Here is a 16,071-nt window from a genome sequence, read left to right as displayed (position 1 = left end):
CTGTACAGGAAATCTGTGGCAAAGGCTGGATTTGAATTCTACTCTGGTGGGCAGCAAGCATATATTTACTTCATGTAACACACCATCAGATTGGCCACTCCTGAATACAAGATATAATTGTAATTGTCCATACAGTGAAATTTTACACTGTAGAACCATTCCTTCTTCTCAATAACCTCCCTCTACTATTAAGAAACAGTGGCTGAAATCTTGTTGCTTAGCTTAAGCCAAATTGCCTAACAGTAGGGCCAAAACCCACTGATATCAGCTGGTTTAAATAAAAAGAAGCTGTTATTAGACAACACAGTCAGAAGGTTGCCAAACTGTACAGGAAATCTGTGGCAAAGGCTGGATTTGAATTCTACTCTGGTGGGCAGCAAGCATATATTTACTTCATGTAACACACCATCAGATTGGCCACTCCTGAATACAAGATATAATTGTAATTGTCCATACAGTGAAATTTTACACTGTAGAACCATTCCTTCTTCTCAATAACCTCCCTCTACTATTAAGAAACAGTGGCTGAAATCTTGTTGCTTAGCTTAAGCCAAATTGCCTAACAGTAGGGCCAAAACCGGGTTACAAAGTACGCACTACCAGAAATGACTGTAGATTTGAAAGTGTCATGCCATAACCTGTACTTACCATATAGTAAAATGGTGGAGCAATAGTAGCAAAACCTGTGCAGGCACTGTCTTGCCCAGCAATGGCTGTCAATACAGTGGAATCTAGTAGCACTCAAAGAGCTGGAATTGGGTGGGGTATATAGAGGTAGACTTGGAGACTGGTAGGTATTGTTACAGGGGCTGTCAGGAGGGAGCTCAAGACTGAGTGATGAAATCAGAACCAAGGAGGAAGGCCAAGAACACGAACTAGCAGGCCAAGTCAGGATTTATATCAACAGTTGAAGCCAGATGGTTGATATCAGGGACCAAACAAAGAAGCAGAGCTGAAGAGCACACAGGGGGGAAAACCATTGCAGCAAGGAACAATGTTTTGCTTACAGCATTCAGTGAGCAGCTCAGGTGGACAGGACCAGTCCAGAGCCTTGGTAAATATCACCACCAGGAAAAGGCCCAAGTTACTGTTCTAATAAGTCATCACTGCATGGGACTGCTAGGAACAAATCCAAGACATCATGGTTGTTTCTTAGTAGCTTCTGGGGTCATCTTGGGCTCATCACTCTGACAAGAACTTATTTCAAGGCTTGCTGTAAGGTTGAAAACAGAGGCAGTGGGAATTTCATATATGCAATACTGTTTGCTGTGGAAGAAATTACATAAATAAATAAGACAGATGCCAAAGCACAGGAGGCATTGATTCCACCTTCATGAATTCTACAAAACACATTTTGAGGATCTTGGTTACAGGAATCTGTGGAGATGAAAAGAAAAACCATTTAAAATGAGTGGGTAAAAAACAAGTCATATTTTTAAAAGATGCTTTCCATTTGAAGGATTAACACTGCGTTTCAACTTTACTACTCTAAGCATTCATTATCTATTGCAAGGCATTACATTTTCAACATAAAGCTAAATATGACTTCTTTGCATCTTAGAATGCCATAACACAGAGCCATATAGTGGACCTTGGGTTCATAGGGTTAGCATTCTGAACCTTTCAATTAGCAAGAACTCTGACACTATGCACACCCCACCCAGGCCTCCCTGTTTCCTTTGAGCTTAGCTGCAATTGTCACAGTAGCTGAGAGAGAGAGAAATGAATTTTCCCAGGAACCATGCATTGTGGTAAGCCAGCTGGCCTCCCTGTTATACAAAGTATTTGAGGGCACTTTGGTGTTGAACGGCCAGATAAGAACCATTAACTTTACAAAATATCTGCTCTTTATTTATTCATATGGACCAATCCAATTATGCCTGCATCAGTGGACACTCCTGAAGGGGGAGTGTTGCCTATGGTGAGCGTCCTGATGAGCACATGCACTTCCAAATTTACCACTACACCATGGAACAGTCATATCCAAAACAATGGCTATTCTTCTGAAATGTTCGGAGGCATATTGTAGCAGGCACTTCACCCCAGTCGCTTACAGGGGAGGACTGTTTTCCTGCCATGACAGATTAATGAGACATTTGGAGCAAGCCATAGAAAGCAGAAATCATCTTTCTACTGCTTCCTGACACACAGCAACATGCCAGTTGTGCTTCTCAGAATTTGGAAACCTGCTCAAAGATGCTGAATCGGAGTCACCAAAGTCTCCGTTCTGTTATGAATACTGGCTCTCATGTGTTGGCTGCTGATTAGACTACATTATTTCTATGATCCTATTGGGCTTCACACGAGGCAGAGAGGCACTTGCCCTTATTTGAAACTAGCAGACACCAAGAGAATTTGCTGATTGCTAATGAGAAAGTGAAGGTTTTGTTGATATCATCTGGGACATTCTTGCTGTGGTCTGCTATTAAGATCTGGAGCTCTACATAACACACCATATTAAACAGGCAGTGATTTTATTATGGGATCAGTATAACTTTTCATGTCTGTTGTATTCCAAAAGCGTATGCTGAGACACCTTTTTTCCCCCAGAATATGAAACATAATATCTCGGTTCAAGCTGCATTATTTAAAAAGGGGCAATGTGGTTCATAATGTTACATTTATTGCATACTCTTTAAGCCACTTGACCCGTATAAATATTACTATAGAGTTGCCCTCAGTTATTAAATTCTTATTGCTTATAAAAGGGGCAGCAGGAAGTATATAATCTATAGAGTGAGGTGTGTTTTGATCTGAGTGCTTTGGAGAGAGGGGAGAAGGCTGAAAACAAATGGGTCTCAATTCTTTCCATATTCTCCAACTGAGTATTTTTTTCTGGCTTTAACTAGCCAGCAGGCTATTCATTCAATTATATCTTTTTGCATGTGAAATGGCAATTTGGCTTGTGAGGGATGGAAATTGGGGGTGGCTGGGGGGTGTACGTGTGTGCACAACCCAAGCCCTTCAGAGAAATGGGTAAGAAGAACTTTTGCCTTGCCTTGAATGTATCTGAGAGGGGTAGAACGGGAGTTCAGGATTTGTCCTGGTTCAGCGACAGTGCTTTGCAAACACAAGAAACACCCCACCGAATCTGGCATGCAGCTCTGGAGTTGCACCAACAGTGACGCCTGTGCTCGTTTATTTTCACCCCCTTCCAGCCACAAAAAGGATCTGTGTATGTATGGTGGGCTCCAATTTCCCCCTCCCCTCATGCATTTGCTAGAAATGCACAGAGCAACTGACCATGCCCATGACTTTGTCACACTCCTTTAAACCCTAGGGTTATCTTTCCAAGAGGGGATACAGTTATTCGAGCTGGCCTTCTTTCCACCTGGTTAGGCAAGCTGAGAATAAAACAAACTCCATGTTTTCTGGCAGCGCTTGCTTTTTATACTAGAGAGCATTCTCATACATTGCTTTTGCTTGGGTTTCAAAGAACCTTCTCTTACAACACCATCCACATGTTCTCGTTATCTCTCTCTCTTTCTCTCCCCTTCACCTCTTTCTCGCTCACTCACACATATATATCCGGCAGAGACACAACAACATATTAACATAGGTAATTTCACTTCAGAGTTGCTAGGGGCAGAACCTCCAGACCTAGAGGTTACCGCTGTCAAAGCAGGACCTTTTTCTTTCTGTCACTCCTTTCAAAGATGAAGGGAGAGATTTCCCTTAGCCTACAGCATTTAGCGTGGAAACGCTCCACCACAACATTTTGAAACTATAGAAATCATGAAACCAGCCTGTGACCTTCCATTTCAGTGACAGTATAGGAATCCCTGGAGCAGCGGAAGCATCCTCTGATATTTGGAAAAGTGTCATGTTTTCTTTACAGAGAAAACTGTCATATTGTTGTTGGCATAAAATGCAACACTTCCTGGAGTTGTGATTTCCTTGTTTGCTACAAAATGTCACCTGGGCTACTGACATGTTTTTGCTGGGAGGAGGGAGGTTTGCTTAAAGCAACTTGCTACTTATGATATTCAAATAAAGTAGCTCTGAATAACCCCAGCCACGCTAGCAAAAGAAAGCAAATTACAGGTGTCTCAAATTCTTCCTGAAGCTGTGCAGAGGCTTGCAAAAGCAGGATTTCATTGATAAGAGCTGGATAGAGCTCTTGTATCTTTTTCAACTTATTGATGTTCTATGCCACAATTCTTTGGTAGCAAAGAAAATACCAATACAAGTAATTACTCAGGAACATCTCCAAAATAAGCAATATGCAACAACATGTTGTGTAACTTAATTGAGATACTAAACCTGCGTGGTGATCAGCCAATAAGTGCAATTAGTCCCTACTCTCTCCCCAAAATAACACACACAAAGTTACCATTAAGACATTACAATGATCTGTTCTCTTTTCCTTAATCTTTTGAACTGCATAACAGATATTCATAGATGCTTTCCCTTAAGACATAGCCTTTTAAAATACACCAGCAGCATTTAGGGTTAACAAACTGTGATTTCTTTTTTTCTCTCTCTCTCTCGCACACACTTCCTAAAACCAGGAAGAAGAACACACTCAAAAAACAACAACAGCCAGTCAGGTAGTCCCAGGTGGCAAAACAGAAGCACAAATAGCCCTGTCTTACAGAAACAGTCCGAACATTGTCAAGCCAAGAGAAACAAATAACAAACTCCCTCCCCTTAATTAGAAAGTTCAGTTAAGACACCTGAGTTGTTGCCCCAGTTCTACAGCCATTCGGCACAAGATGCTGAAATAAGTGGGCGGCTGAATATTTCTCAGCTTCTACTGACCTCGCTATAAACCTGATCCTATGTGACAGAGAAGTTATAGCATGATGTTCAACGGTGCTTATAACTGGTGCAAGGGAATGGAGAGCAGAGGAGTTTTAGCTGGGGGAGGCAGGGGGCCATTCTTGAACTGATGCAGTTTACTTCTGCTTCATAAGGTCCAAAACAGGGGTTGTAAGATCTAACACTGACACCAGCAAATAAGGCAAAGATGACCAGTGAGACAATTCAATTGAAGCTATAATGGCACGTGTTTTAAAAGATGGGATATAATGGAGGACTATTAATCTAAACTGTAGGTGCAGGTTGGTTTCTTTTATGAGTCTGACCCACAATTTGGGAAGGAAAAATGTTATAGATGTAGATCAACAGAATGAGCAGCTAATTCTGCAGGCTTGCTCCTGTTAAATGAAATTATTTGGGTAGGCTGCATATGTAACCTTTCTAAAAATGAAAATAAGAATGACACTATAAAAATGTATGTTTCAGCAAATGTTAGCATTCTACAGTTTACTATGAATGACCGAAGAACCACAGCTTTCGAAGAGGAAAAGTCATTTTTAAAAGAAGAATAGCATAAAGCTCCATGAACAAATTAAAATGTTCAAAATGTGAGAAACAGCTTTGGTTTGTGTTAGGATGAATTTGGGCATGTGCCTTTTGAGATGGCCTATTCTGTAAACAGAGATTTACTGCACTCCATTGACCATGAGTAAGAAGCCAGTTGCCAGATTTGGTGTTCAGAATGAAGCATGTGTACAACAGTATTTGCCAGATTCAGTTTTGGGGGACGGGGGACAGCTCAGAATTTGCAAGCAATCCAAATTTATCATATGAGGTCAACAAGGAAATTTTATTGTCAGCATTTGCCTCATAGGTCTTTCCCTAGATTTCAACTGCAACTGCCTGTTCTTGAATGCAAAACATGAAATGTGCAGCCAGAAAAATTACACAGAAAATATACTAAAATCTCCTGCTATTAGGAATCACATATATTGCACTAACAAGAAAGAGACGTTTATTGATAAGAATAACTGTCCCTTATAGAAGGAGCCATGTTCTGAAATGCACTCATTTCAGAATTAGAAGATTTCAGGACTGCTGACCTTTCCCTTGTATAGATCTGGTTTTTATATACATTAGTGTCTTATGGTCTTCACTGAAATTCCATGTTTCATCATGTTATATCCTGCAATCTTGATTAGACCAACATATTTTTTATGTCAGAGGAGAGGATGCTTTATTTTCTAGACAGGAACAGTAAAACCAGCAATTCTGGGAAGAACTCACAGTTGCTAACTTTTTTGTGCATCCAAAGGTAGCTTGTGATGCTTTATGCATCGCTATTGCAAAGCATGTTTATTTGCACAATTTTCATCCAGGATTTTTTTTAAAAAATATTCCTTACATTACCATTTTACATTCTGGTTGCAGTTGCTCTTGAAGATAATAAGTGAAAACAGTGGAATTTTAAAGGCAAGCACTGTTTTGCCCATAATTACGGATCCTGAGAGTGGGTATAATTTGGTTCATAACTGTTTAGTTTGGTTGTTTCAATAGTATATATTTGAACTAATGAATCATGTTACAGCACCTGTTAAAGTGCATGTCTTTAGCAGGACATGGATCAGTGTTTAAAGTTCTGGATCAGTTGTCTTTAAACTTCCTTTATTTTTCAGAGTGAACTTTCCCACCTTTTCTTTCTGGACAGAAAAAAAACTTTGTTCTTCAAGCTTTCTTTATTCTGAACCTACACTTATTCTACTGGTGATATTTCATTAGAATATGTACTCCATGAAGTCTGAAAGAAAGAAAGAAAGAAAGAAAGAAAGAAAGAAAGAAAGAAAGAAAGAAAGAAAGAAAGAAAGAAAGAAAGAAAGAAAGAAAGAAAGAAAGAAAGAATGCTGCAATAAAATGTACGCAATGCAAGATCAACCAACCAACTTGCAATTTGAGGTAGAAATGTTTGTAGAATCTATATGTATTATTTTACAAATGAGAAGAAAGTTTTACAATTGTCTATAGATTTGAATGATACTATGTTCTTAAAGTGAATTTATACTTTGTTTTGTTATTTTTCTTTTAACTTTATTTTTTTTAAAAAAAAATCAATTGTTTGCCTCTGCTAGTGGGACTTTAATTTCTTCCTTTAAAGTAATATATAGTTCTGAAATTCCAAAGGTTTCTGGTGCTTTTCAGCTGTCACCTCCATTCAAAATCATGGAGTTCAGCAGTATAAAATATAATAAATTTAACTTGACCCAAGCAGGGGTTTTGAAAACGGCTTTCAAAAATAATGTCTGTGTGTGCAGGAGTGTGTGAACACTCACTCACACATACACACACACCTTATAGACCTTCTGCAGTATCCATAAACATAAAAGTTATTGTACTTATAATATTCCAAGAGAATTCTATATTTTAAGGACGGAAAGGGATATGCTTATCTCACACTCTCTAAAAAATAGCACAATACAAGGTGTGTTCCATGCTCACCTGAATTCCCCGTGTACATACTTGCATGTTATGCCTTTAGTATTGCATTTGAACAAGACAATTCCTGGGTACATAATGTAACCTTTAGCCTAAATTACAACTGACCTGCTATTTAGTGCTTACAAAACTATCCCCCCCCCCAGTCTCTTTTTTACACCAAAGTAAACTTTCCTCCAACAGTTCATATTTAATCAGTTTTTGTTTTGCAGCCTTTTGGAGATTGAGTCTTTTGTTAGGGAAGGACATCTTGTTTCCAAAACACACTGGAGGCAATCGCTGGCATCAGAGTGCCACCAAAAGGCAGGAAGAGAAATTAGCAAGTGCGTTCTGACCTTTATAAAGACAGCTAAGGTTATGCACATAACATTTGCCTGTTTACTTTGCAAAATCAACAACGAGTTGTAAACTCAATGCTTGGTAAGCATCCTGTTGCAACAATGAAAAATTGCCCAAGCCATCAGAGTTTTGTTTAATTTTTTTCCCCTGAAAAACATGCTCTTTCACATGAAGCCGGTTATCTGTTTTGCTCTGTATCTATCGTGATGCAACTTTAATAACGTTAGCCAAGAGTGCTCAGAAAATCACAGCTGTAGCTAGAGGCAACACCCCCCCCCAAAAAAAATGAGGTGCTTCTCCAAAGCCTCACCTAGTGAGCTGAGTATTGGCTTATGCGTGAGAATAAGCAAACGAATCGATCGCGGCAGTAGGTTGATGGGTACTGGTCGTTTTGATGGATATGACTGTAAAAAAAAAGTCCAGATTGGTTCACAGTGGACCTCATACCATGTCAGCTAAAACCAAAGAGACACAAAAGTGACAGCTGTGGAGAGTACACTGCAGGCAGTCAATGGTTCCTGTGATTTATTGTTCCATCTGCCTTGCCGCTGTGAGGACAAGTTCCCCCTGATTTGGTTAAAATGAAAAGGACCTCAGAGAGCACAACGTGTTTTTTGAAAATGTGCAGAAACTATTTTTTTTTATTCCTTGATTTATGTCCCTTTCCCCCGCCATAATGTTTGCTCCAATTGTTACCCGGTAATGATAGCTGGGGGAAACTGGGGGTGGGGGGCAGGGAGAATACAAAGCTTCCTGATCAGTACGTTCTTCCCCACCCACTCCCCAAAAAAAAACCCCAAAGAAAAACAGTAAAACTGAAAAGAAATTTTAAAAACTAAACTTACACCTTCTTAATCATGAAGCAGAAATGAGAATTTTTTTTAAAAAAAAAAGAGTTCTTTTTTTATGGTTGGCTTTTGGCTGAGGTCGTCCGTTGGGTGGAAAACAAAAAGTGTGTAAATGCATCTAAAATGTGGAGATGTTCATAATAAATGGGATTTATCGGAAGATTAAATCTTTTGTTTAGTATTTTTGTGACCTTTCCCCAGGCCAGCTACCTAAGTTCCATAGTTGATATCTGGGGCTTTGTTTTATTCCTGAAGTCATAGAATTTGGACTGAGAAGAGGGTGCCTTCCTGGCATTCTTACCAAAACTTTGTAATGATTTGTACTTAAAAAGAAAGGTTGTCTTTGTAGAGCTGATACAGCCTATTACCCCCATTGAAGAGAAACAAGGCAGGACACTCCTGTCACCATAACATGAAAGCCTAATCAACACTTAAAGGTGTAACACAACACAAATATGCTCGCTCCTGAGGGAAACTAAAGTAGCAGTTGGAGAAACATTTGGACTTTTTTTCTCCCCCTTGGAGAATTGAAGTATGCTATTGCAGAGAAATATGGTTAATGTTTTAATACATTTATGGGGTATAAATAATAAATGAAGCATTATCCAGTGCTCTCTCGGAATAAAGTTTTAACAAATCTGAGCAAATTGAATGAATCTCGTGGAGTGATGTATTGATAATTTGCCGCGTGGATCACATGTGAAGGAGAAAAATGGCTTTTAAAGGCCTGGGAGACCTTTCAAATTCCTGCATATGTTATAATTCACTACTTTAAAAAACGGCAGGAACCCATAATCCACAGCAAGTTAAGTAAAGGCTCTTACTCTCTAAATCTCATAAATGTTTAATGCAGATCAGCAAATTTTCAGCAAATTTCCCATGAAAAGGCCTGTTGGTTTCGATGGTGCATGGAACGTGCGGCTCTCTTTTCCCTTCATGCAATGTCCCTGAAGCCCTGACCTCTGTGGCAAGCACTTCCTGGCTGAAGGTTTCGCTAGGCCTCCCAGGTCCACCCTCGGTGTCAAAAGCTGGCCTGTCTCCTGTCTCAGGATGTTGGTTTTACCTCTCAAGTGTTTCCTGAATTTGTGGAAAAAAAATTCTGGCTGGTTGTCCACGGTGTTTAAATGCTCAAAAAATATTTATCTTTTTGAGAGAGGGAAAGAGAGAGAAAGGGCAGAGAGAGAGAGAGAAAGAGAGAGAGAGACCAGCAAGGGGGGGCGCAGGGGGAGGAAATCGTAGTGGCTACTGTTGAGCAGGGGATGGTCCCAAGAGATCAGTTCTACTTTTGGAACATGTTATTGTCAGGCAGAGGTCAACATCTTTTACCTCTTTTTTCCATTATTCAAAATAAGTATTGATGTTATGTTTTAGCTATTTAAAAGCCAGCTGCCTTGCTCATTTCAGAGGCTTTTCCTGGTACTATTGTATGTGGTAATAGCTGGCCTGTGTATCGTCTTTCACAAAATCTACCCTTTCAGGGTCTCAGTCTTCAAATGATATCAATCAAAATTTATGCAATTCAAAATCCATATGTATAGAGTCCCAGTTCACCTCATTTAATGATAATAGTAAACCACATGTTGTGTACATGTCTAAAACACTTTTCTGGCTCTTGACTGTATTAACCCTAGGGGCACTATGTTTTCATACAGCTTGCCCAACTGAGCAGCATAATATATTGATTAATACTTGGCAACAACTGAATTCTTGAATAATAAAAATGTGCACAAAACAAATGTATACTAATAAAACAAGGGGAGAGTCAATATTATTTGGGCACATATGTTCATATAAACTGGACTAGAAGAACAGGAAACAGTTGAGATTTTCAAGCATCCAAAAAAAAAGGGAAAAAAGCACAAACTAATCTTCAATTCCTAACAGAATTAATGTATTACCTGACCAGCATCACCTGGTGAAATGCACGTTGTGAACCTTCTTAAAGCTGAATCAGCTACAATTTTGCAGGTGTGAAAAGTTGGCTACTGACAAAACGCAATTTCACACTGAAAAGTGTCTGTCCATGTGAATAACGCTGGTAACAGAAAACAGCCAAAATAAACACCAAAATGGTGTAGGAGCCCCTGTGTGAAAATAGCATTTCCATCTGACAGAATACTGCATTTCCTCATGACATAACAGCCAGAAGTAAGGTTTGCTTTTGTGGACAACTTGTTATAACATTTGGCAACCGAGGAGTTGAAACACTGCCTCAATTTGCTTTGGCGAGCCTAAAAAATCTATTCCTTTATGCATATTTCTTCCAGAAACAGAACAATGAACAGTAATCTTTGAAGAACAAGGAGGAGGAGGAGGGGAAAACACAGATTACAATTAGGAATACTATGATGTCACCAGGAAGGAGAGAGTGAGTGATAGAAATGGATTTGGAACACTGTCTTTCATTTGGAACATGGTAATTTAAAGATGTCTGTGGCAATTGTGAAATGAAACCAGAAAAAAAACTGGATTCTTCAGCCAGTCTTATCATGTTCACTTTTTAAAAAGTGTGTTTGTTGATGTTTGTCTAATATGTTCTTCTGTCAAAGTGTGTTTCAGTGTGTGCGTGTGTACTTATAAGCCTAATTTTAAAATGCGAGGAGACATTCATATTTCTGCATCTGAAACAAACCTCTTCTTTTCCTTACTAAAGCAGATGCTTAAAAATTAAGCTGCATAATGTATCAAATAGCTGGAATTGGTTCTTTTTAAAACACACACGCAAGGTAGATCAGTCAGGACTGAATCCCTGTCTTCCTTTAATGCCATTTGCATGAGTCATCCAGCAAGGCAGGAAAGCTGTTGACAAATTAATACTTTAAGAAAATAAACTATGGTCATGTTGAACACAGGGCAACTTTATCCTGATTAATTTGTGTTGGAATCACTCCAGCCCTCATTGACAAAGCCCCGCAGTTTGTACAAATGTAATTTCCTAATATTTACATGAGGAAAGCCTCAGCAGTTAAGCTTTGCCTCCAGTGTGAGTTTTGTGGTTGGGCGGGGGGGGGTGAGAGACAATAAAAATACAGAGAGCTAATTGTAAGCACATTTGGAAATGAAAAAAAAAAGATTTTTGACTCTCCTCCCTCCGCTGCCCTATAAAACTGTGTTATTATGTTGTTCTCAAAAAGAGCCCAGTGCCACCCTCCACCTGGCAAAGTTTTAAGTAACACAACATCTCATGCTTACTAACAACTGTACCACTGCCGTTGAATGCAACACACAAAGCAAACATTTATAGTATGGAACAATATATCTGAATGACATTATTCTCCTTTTTTTAAAAAAAAAAAAAAGCTGGCATAAATTCAAAGCAACCTGCCTAATTCATACAGCTCTGCTTACTTTATGCCTTTCTTCAGAAGAGAATATTAGACATTTGTACAAATGTATAATTTAATAAAATCTGAATGGGAGAAGAACTGCAATTATAGTCTATTGCTGTATTTTAAGAATATTAAAAAAGAAAACCTTTGGTTTTAATGAGATTTTTCTCCCCCCCCCCCCTCAGTTTACACAATTTTCCAGATGCAAAATGAGCTTTTGGTTGTAAAATATTTTATCACATTGTCTTACACAATAAAGATTGGATGTTTTTGTGCTCTCTCAACTGCACTGCAATTATTTTTTAGTGTTTGCAAATCATAATATAATTTAAAAACCATATTTTATACCTCATCTAAAATACTTTTATAGAACCAGGCTTGGGGGGAAAAATCCAAACAACTTCTCAGCAACAACATCTATTTAACTCTTCTTTTAAGTGGTTGTAATATGCTTAGGTGTACTCCTGGGCTTAAAAAAAGAGAGAGGGAGAGGGAGGGAAACAGAGGGAAAAAGGCTTAGCTGTTCTTGAAAACAAATCTCTCAAGCAGCATCTTTGCAAAAATCCCTAGAATTTAATTCCCTTGACTAAAGAGCCCAGAGAGCCTCAATGTAAAAATAGTAGCCTTGTCATTTCACATTCATTAAGTGAAACTCAGAAATTAATAATGTAAAATATGCTTTTTAATTAGTCTTACATTCTGCCCAATGTACTTAAATGGGATCAGCTGCTCCCCAATGATTTTTTTTCTTAATAAAGTATTAGCCTGTGATGCACAGGGGTTGACAGGTATGATAAACTGGAAAGTACTTTTCAAGGCATATGAATGATACCAAAATAGTATTCTCCTATTTAAATGTAATTAACATCAGGGAGCAATATTACATGAAGTGAATCCTCTAAGAATTTTATTTCAGGGTGGAGATCTCCCTTCCTCCCCTTTTTTCCTTCCTTTTCATTTTTTTAATGAGTGGTCTGATGATTGCAGACATGATTTTATAATTCAATTATCTTTGCTGAAAAGTAAGCTTTTGCTGATAGATGGACAACAGGATCATAAAGCAGTCTTAAAGAGTACAGTACTGAAAAGAAAGCAAATCTCCTTTGAAAACTTCACCTAATGGTTGCATGTCTCCGGTCTCAGTGTGTGAGCACACCTTGTTGTCTGTCTTTGTCTGCATGTCAGCTTGTGTATATGTGTGATCTCTTATAGATAATCCCACGCTAAAGCACCTCTCTCATGTCAATGTCAGATCGGCTGCTTCTGCTGTGTAATTTTTTAAAAAATTCAGCAGTAGGTTTTGGGAAATTCACCTGCATGTAATGTGATAAGAAGAGGTATCAAAACCAACACAGATTATGTATTAGGACTATGCCAAGCAGCAATAAAATCTCAGCTCAAAGGGCAAATTGTAACCTACTGCCTCCTAAATATTTTCTCAAAAATGGAATCACTTCTTTGAATTGCTATAAAGATAAAAAAAACAACTGATCGTGGGTTTGTCTGTTGAATAGAGCCCCTGAACTGTCCAAATGTCAGCTGTGCTTACTTAAGATTGTCTCCTGTCTCTAAGTAACTGCATTCCCAAATGAAACACTTTAAAGAGTAAACATATGCAAAGAGATACAGAAAATGACAACACACACACTTAAATATCAATTTCATAATACATGCATTATTTTACTACAAGATTTTGTGAGGACTTTCCTAAATTCACAGACGTCATCTATGTAAGGTACAGATATGATTCAGAGAAGGCAGCCCTTCTGTTAATATTATATGCATTGATTGTTTCTATTCCAGTTTCATCTCTCTCCTGTTTTGATGCATGTATCCTAGTTTTCTCCAATGCATGCCACATTTCTAAATATGCACTGACGTTGCTATGTGTTTTCACACTGTTCATCGGTTAACGTCCGTTGATAACCACACTGGGTAGCATGTTTGGTAGCATAAAGCGTTTGTGACACTAATGTACTATGCTGGCTTGCTAAATGTTTCCTCAGATGTATGTCTTTCTAGCAGCTCTCATGTTGATTAAACCTGGTGTTTGCGATAGAATCTCCTGCTGTATTTTGAGGGGAACACACTACATTTTTGCTAATTTCTCAATCAACTGCTAAATACCTCTGGATTTCAAATACACATAAAACCCCTCTGTTTGTTTGTTTTTCCCCTACCCATGTGTATTTATAGCTGCTTAATAATGAAAATAATGACATGACCCTTTCATCATAATTTTTCTTATTTAATTATTTGTGCAAACGCTGTTACGTAATATAGCTGTAACTGGAAACAAATGAATCAAATATCCTGATGCAACCACAAGCCATTATATTGGGGGGGGGATTGTACTGATTTCTGCTTTTTTTAAAGGTACAGGATAATCAGAGCTCAAATGAGAATACTGAAATAATAAAGCCTGAAGCTTCTGAGCCTGACTCTCCCATGCATTTGCTATGGAAATACAGCTATTCTGTTACTTTTCGGACTAGAAACAATTGCAGGAATTTGTATGTAAACACGAGTGTCTAGCTGGCAAATATGTTGCATTGGAACCCACAAGTACTCCTTTTTCCATCCTTCTTTTGCAATCCATAATGTGTGTGTGTGTGTTTTTTTTTTTTTTTACAACTGAAGCCACTGTATGTGATCGTATGTTCTCCTTCTCTTTGCTTACAGTAGAAATGGATGTCTTTGGAACCCATCTGCCAAACTTAAGAACTTCTAGAACATTTCCAATTGCAAGCAATATGCCAGTATTCTCCTGAGAGCCAGTTGTTATATCTTTCTGTTCCTTTCTATTTATTTATGTGCCCATGAATCAAGAAACCCCTCTAATTGATGTGTAGAAATATAATCTGTGCCATTTGTAAGGTTCTGCAGAACTTATACTGCACTTGGGGATTCCTAGAAGTGCTATGTTACCTGTAGAAAACCACCAGCAATTTACAACTATGGCTGAAATATTCATAGGTAAGTTTTATATAAAGGCTATAACTTAATATATGGGTATAATTCTGTACTTTAAAACAACTTTTGGGCAGTGCATATGCAATTTAAAAAAACAGTAACATATGACCTTTATTCATGAATTAGTATATTTCCTTTTGAGTTTTTTTCCTTTTAGATGAATTTCATTTTGGAAAAAGTGTTGGAAGGTATACAAGTAGTCAGAGATTGATATTTTGTTTGGGAACATATACAAACAGTCAGAAATTAGAAAAGTTACGTTTTTCCAGTGACCATGCTGGCTTGGAGATCCTGGGATGTGCAAATTAAAAAGTAACTTTTCCAAGTTCCCCTAGTACAATCAATCAATCAATCAATCAATCAATCAATCAATCAATCAATCAATCTCTTCCCCCCTCTCCCTCTCTCTATCTATCTATCTCTAAAATCCCCTTTCCCCATGAATTATAACAATTTTTGAAACCTAAAAAAACCCAGTTACAATAATAGTCTGTATTCCAGCTTCTGCTTTACGATTTATATTCTTTCAGACTATTCAGCCAAAATCCTATTGCAAAATACCAAGCACATAAGGGTTTCTGTATTTTAGCAACTTTTGCATGCTCAGACAAACAACCAATTGTGCTAGTTTATGCTCCATGATTCCTTTAGGATTGAAGGCTTTGGAGGATGCCTGACAATTATGTCTTCATGAATAGTTTCCCCTCTCCATCTTTGATGCTTTCTCAGGTAAATTATAGGAAAGAAGCATCAGCTTGCACTTTGCACACTCAAGATCTCATTTGTATTGTATCACTAAACAACATTTTGACCTCAAACTTATACGGCAGCTGAGACCATGAAACTAAAAAAGTACAAATAAACTTGCATTATCATTGGAAACACTGATTTTAGCTACTGAGAAATATGTGCTAATTTCTAGGGATGCAATGTACCATTTTATTCTTATACATTTTATGATTCCGAAACTGCTCCATTCCATTAGCTAACATTGCAGAAACATTCTGGAAATACAATCAGGTTGGACTTAGAATTTTCATGACTGTTTTTTTGTTTTTTGTTTTTTTTACCCTCAACTCACTTATATGTGCATACTGTTTCACACTCTTATGCTAAGGTATTCAAAGTGCTTGTGCACTGGGAGAAAATGAGAACAAGAGTGGTGGTCCACAATCATTGTTAGAGACAATCATCCTGCTCATAGGCACCCATGCACTTTCCGTTTAAGGAAAACTGTGGTTCTCATCCTTGGGGGATGCCATGAACCGAAAAGGCTCCCTCTTTCAAATGTCTGTCTCTAAGTCTTGGATGGTAATAAGGAGAGGAAAAGA

General features: G+C 38.2%; 1 long non-coding RNA gene across 1 annotated transcript; it reads left to right on the top strand.

The window, feature by feature from the left end:
• Positions 1 to 762: 762 nt before the first annotated feature.
• On the top strand, positions 763 to 13,212 carry LOC144588392 (uncharacterized). The gene is made up of 2 exons (XR_013543935.1): positions 763 to 6,714; positions 10,706 to 13,212. It is a non-coding gene; the product is annotated as an uncharacterized LOC144588392 (long non-coding RNA).
• Positions 13,213 to 16,071: the final 2,859 nt, after the last annotated feature.

This window comes from Pogona vitticeps, chromosome 3, assembly GCF_051106095.1.
Source record: "Pogona vitticeps strain Pit_001003342236 chromosome 3, PviZW2.1, whole genome shotgun sequence".
Classification (NCBI taxonomy): domain Eukaryota; kingdom Metazoa; phylum Chordata; class Lepidosauria; order Squamata; family Agamidae; genus Pogona; species Pogona vitticeps.
The sequence above is the reverse complement of the archived record's forward strand: the minus strand, read 5'-3'. Positions and strand labels throughout refer to the sequence as shown.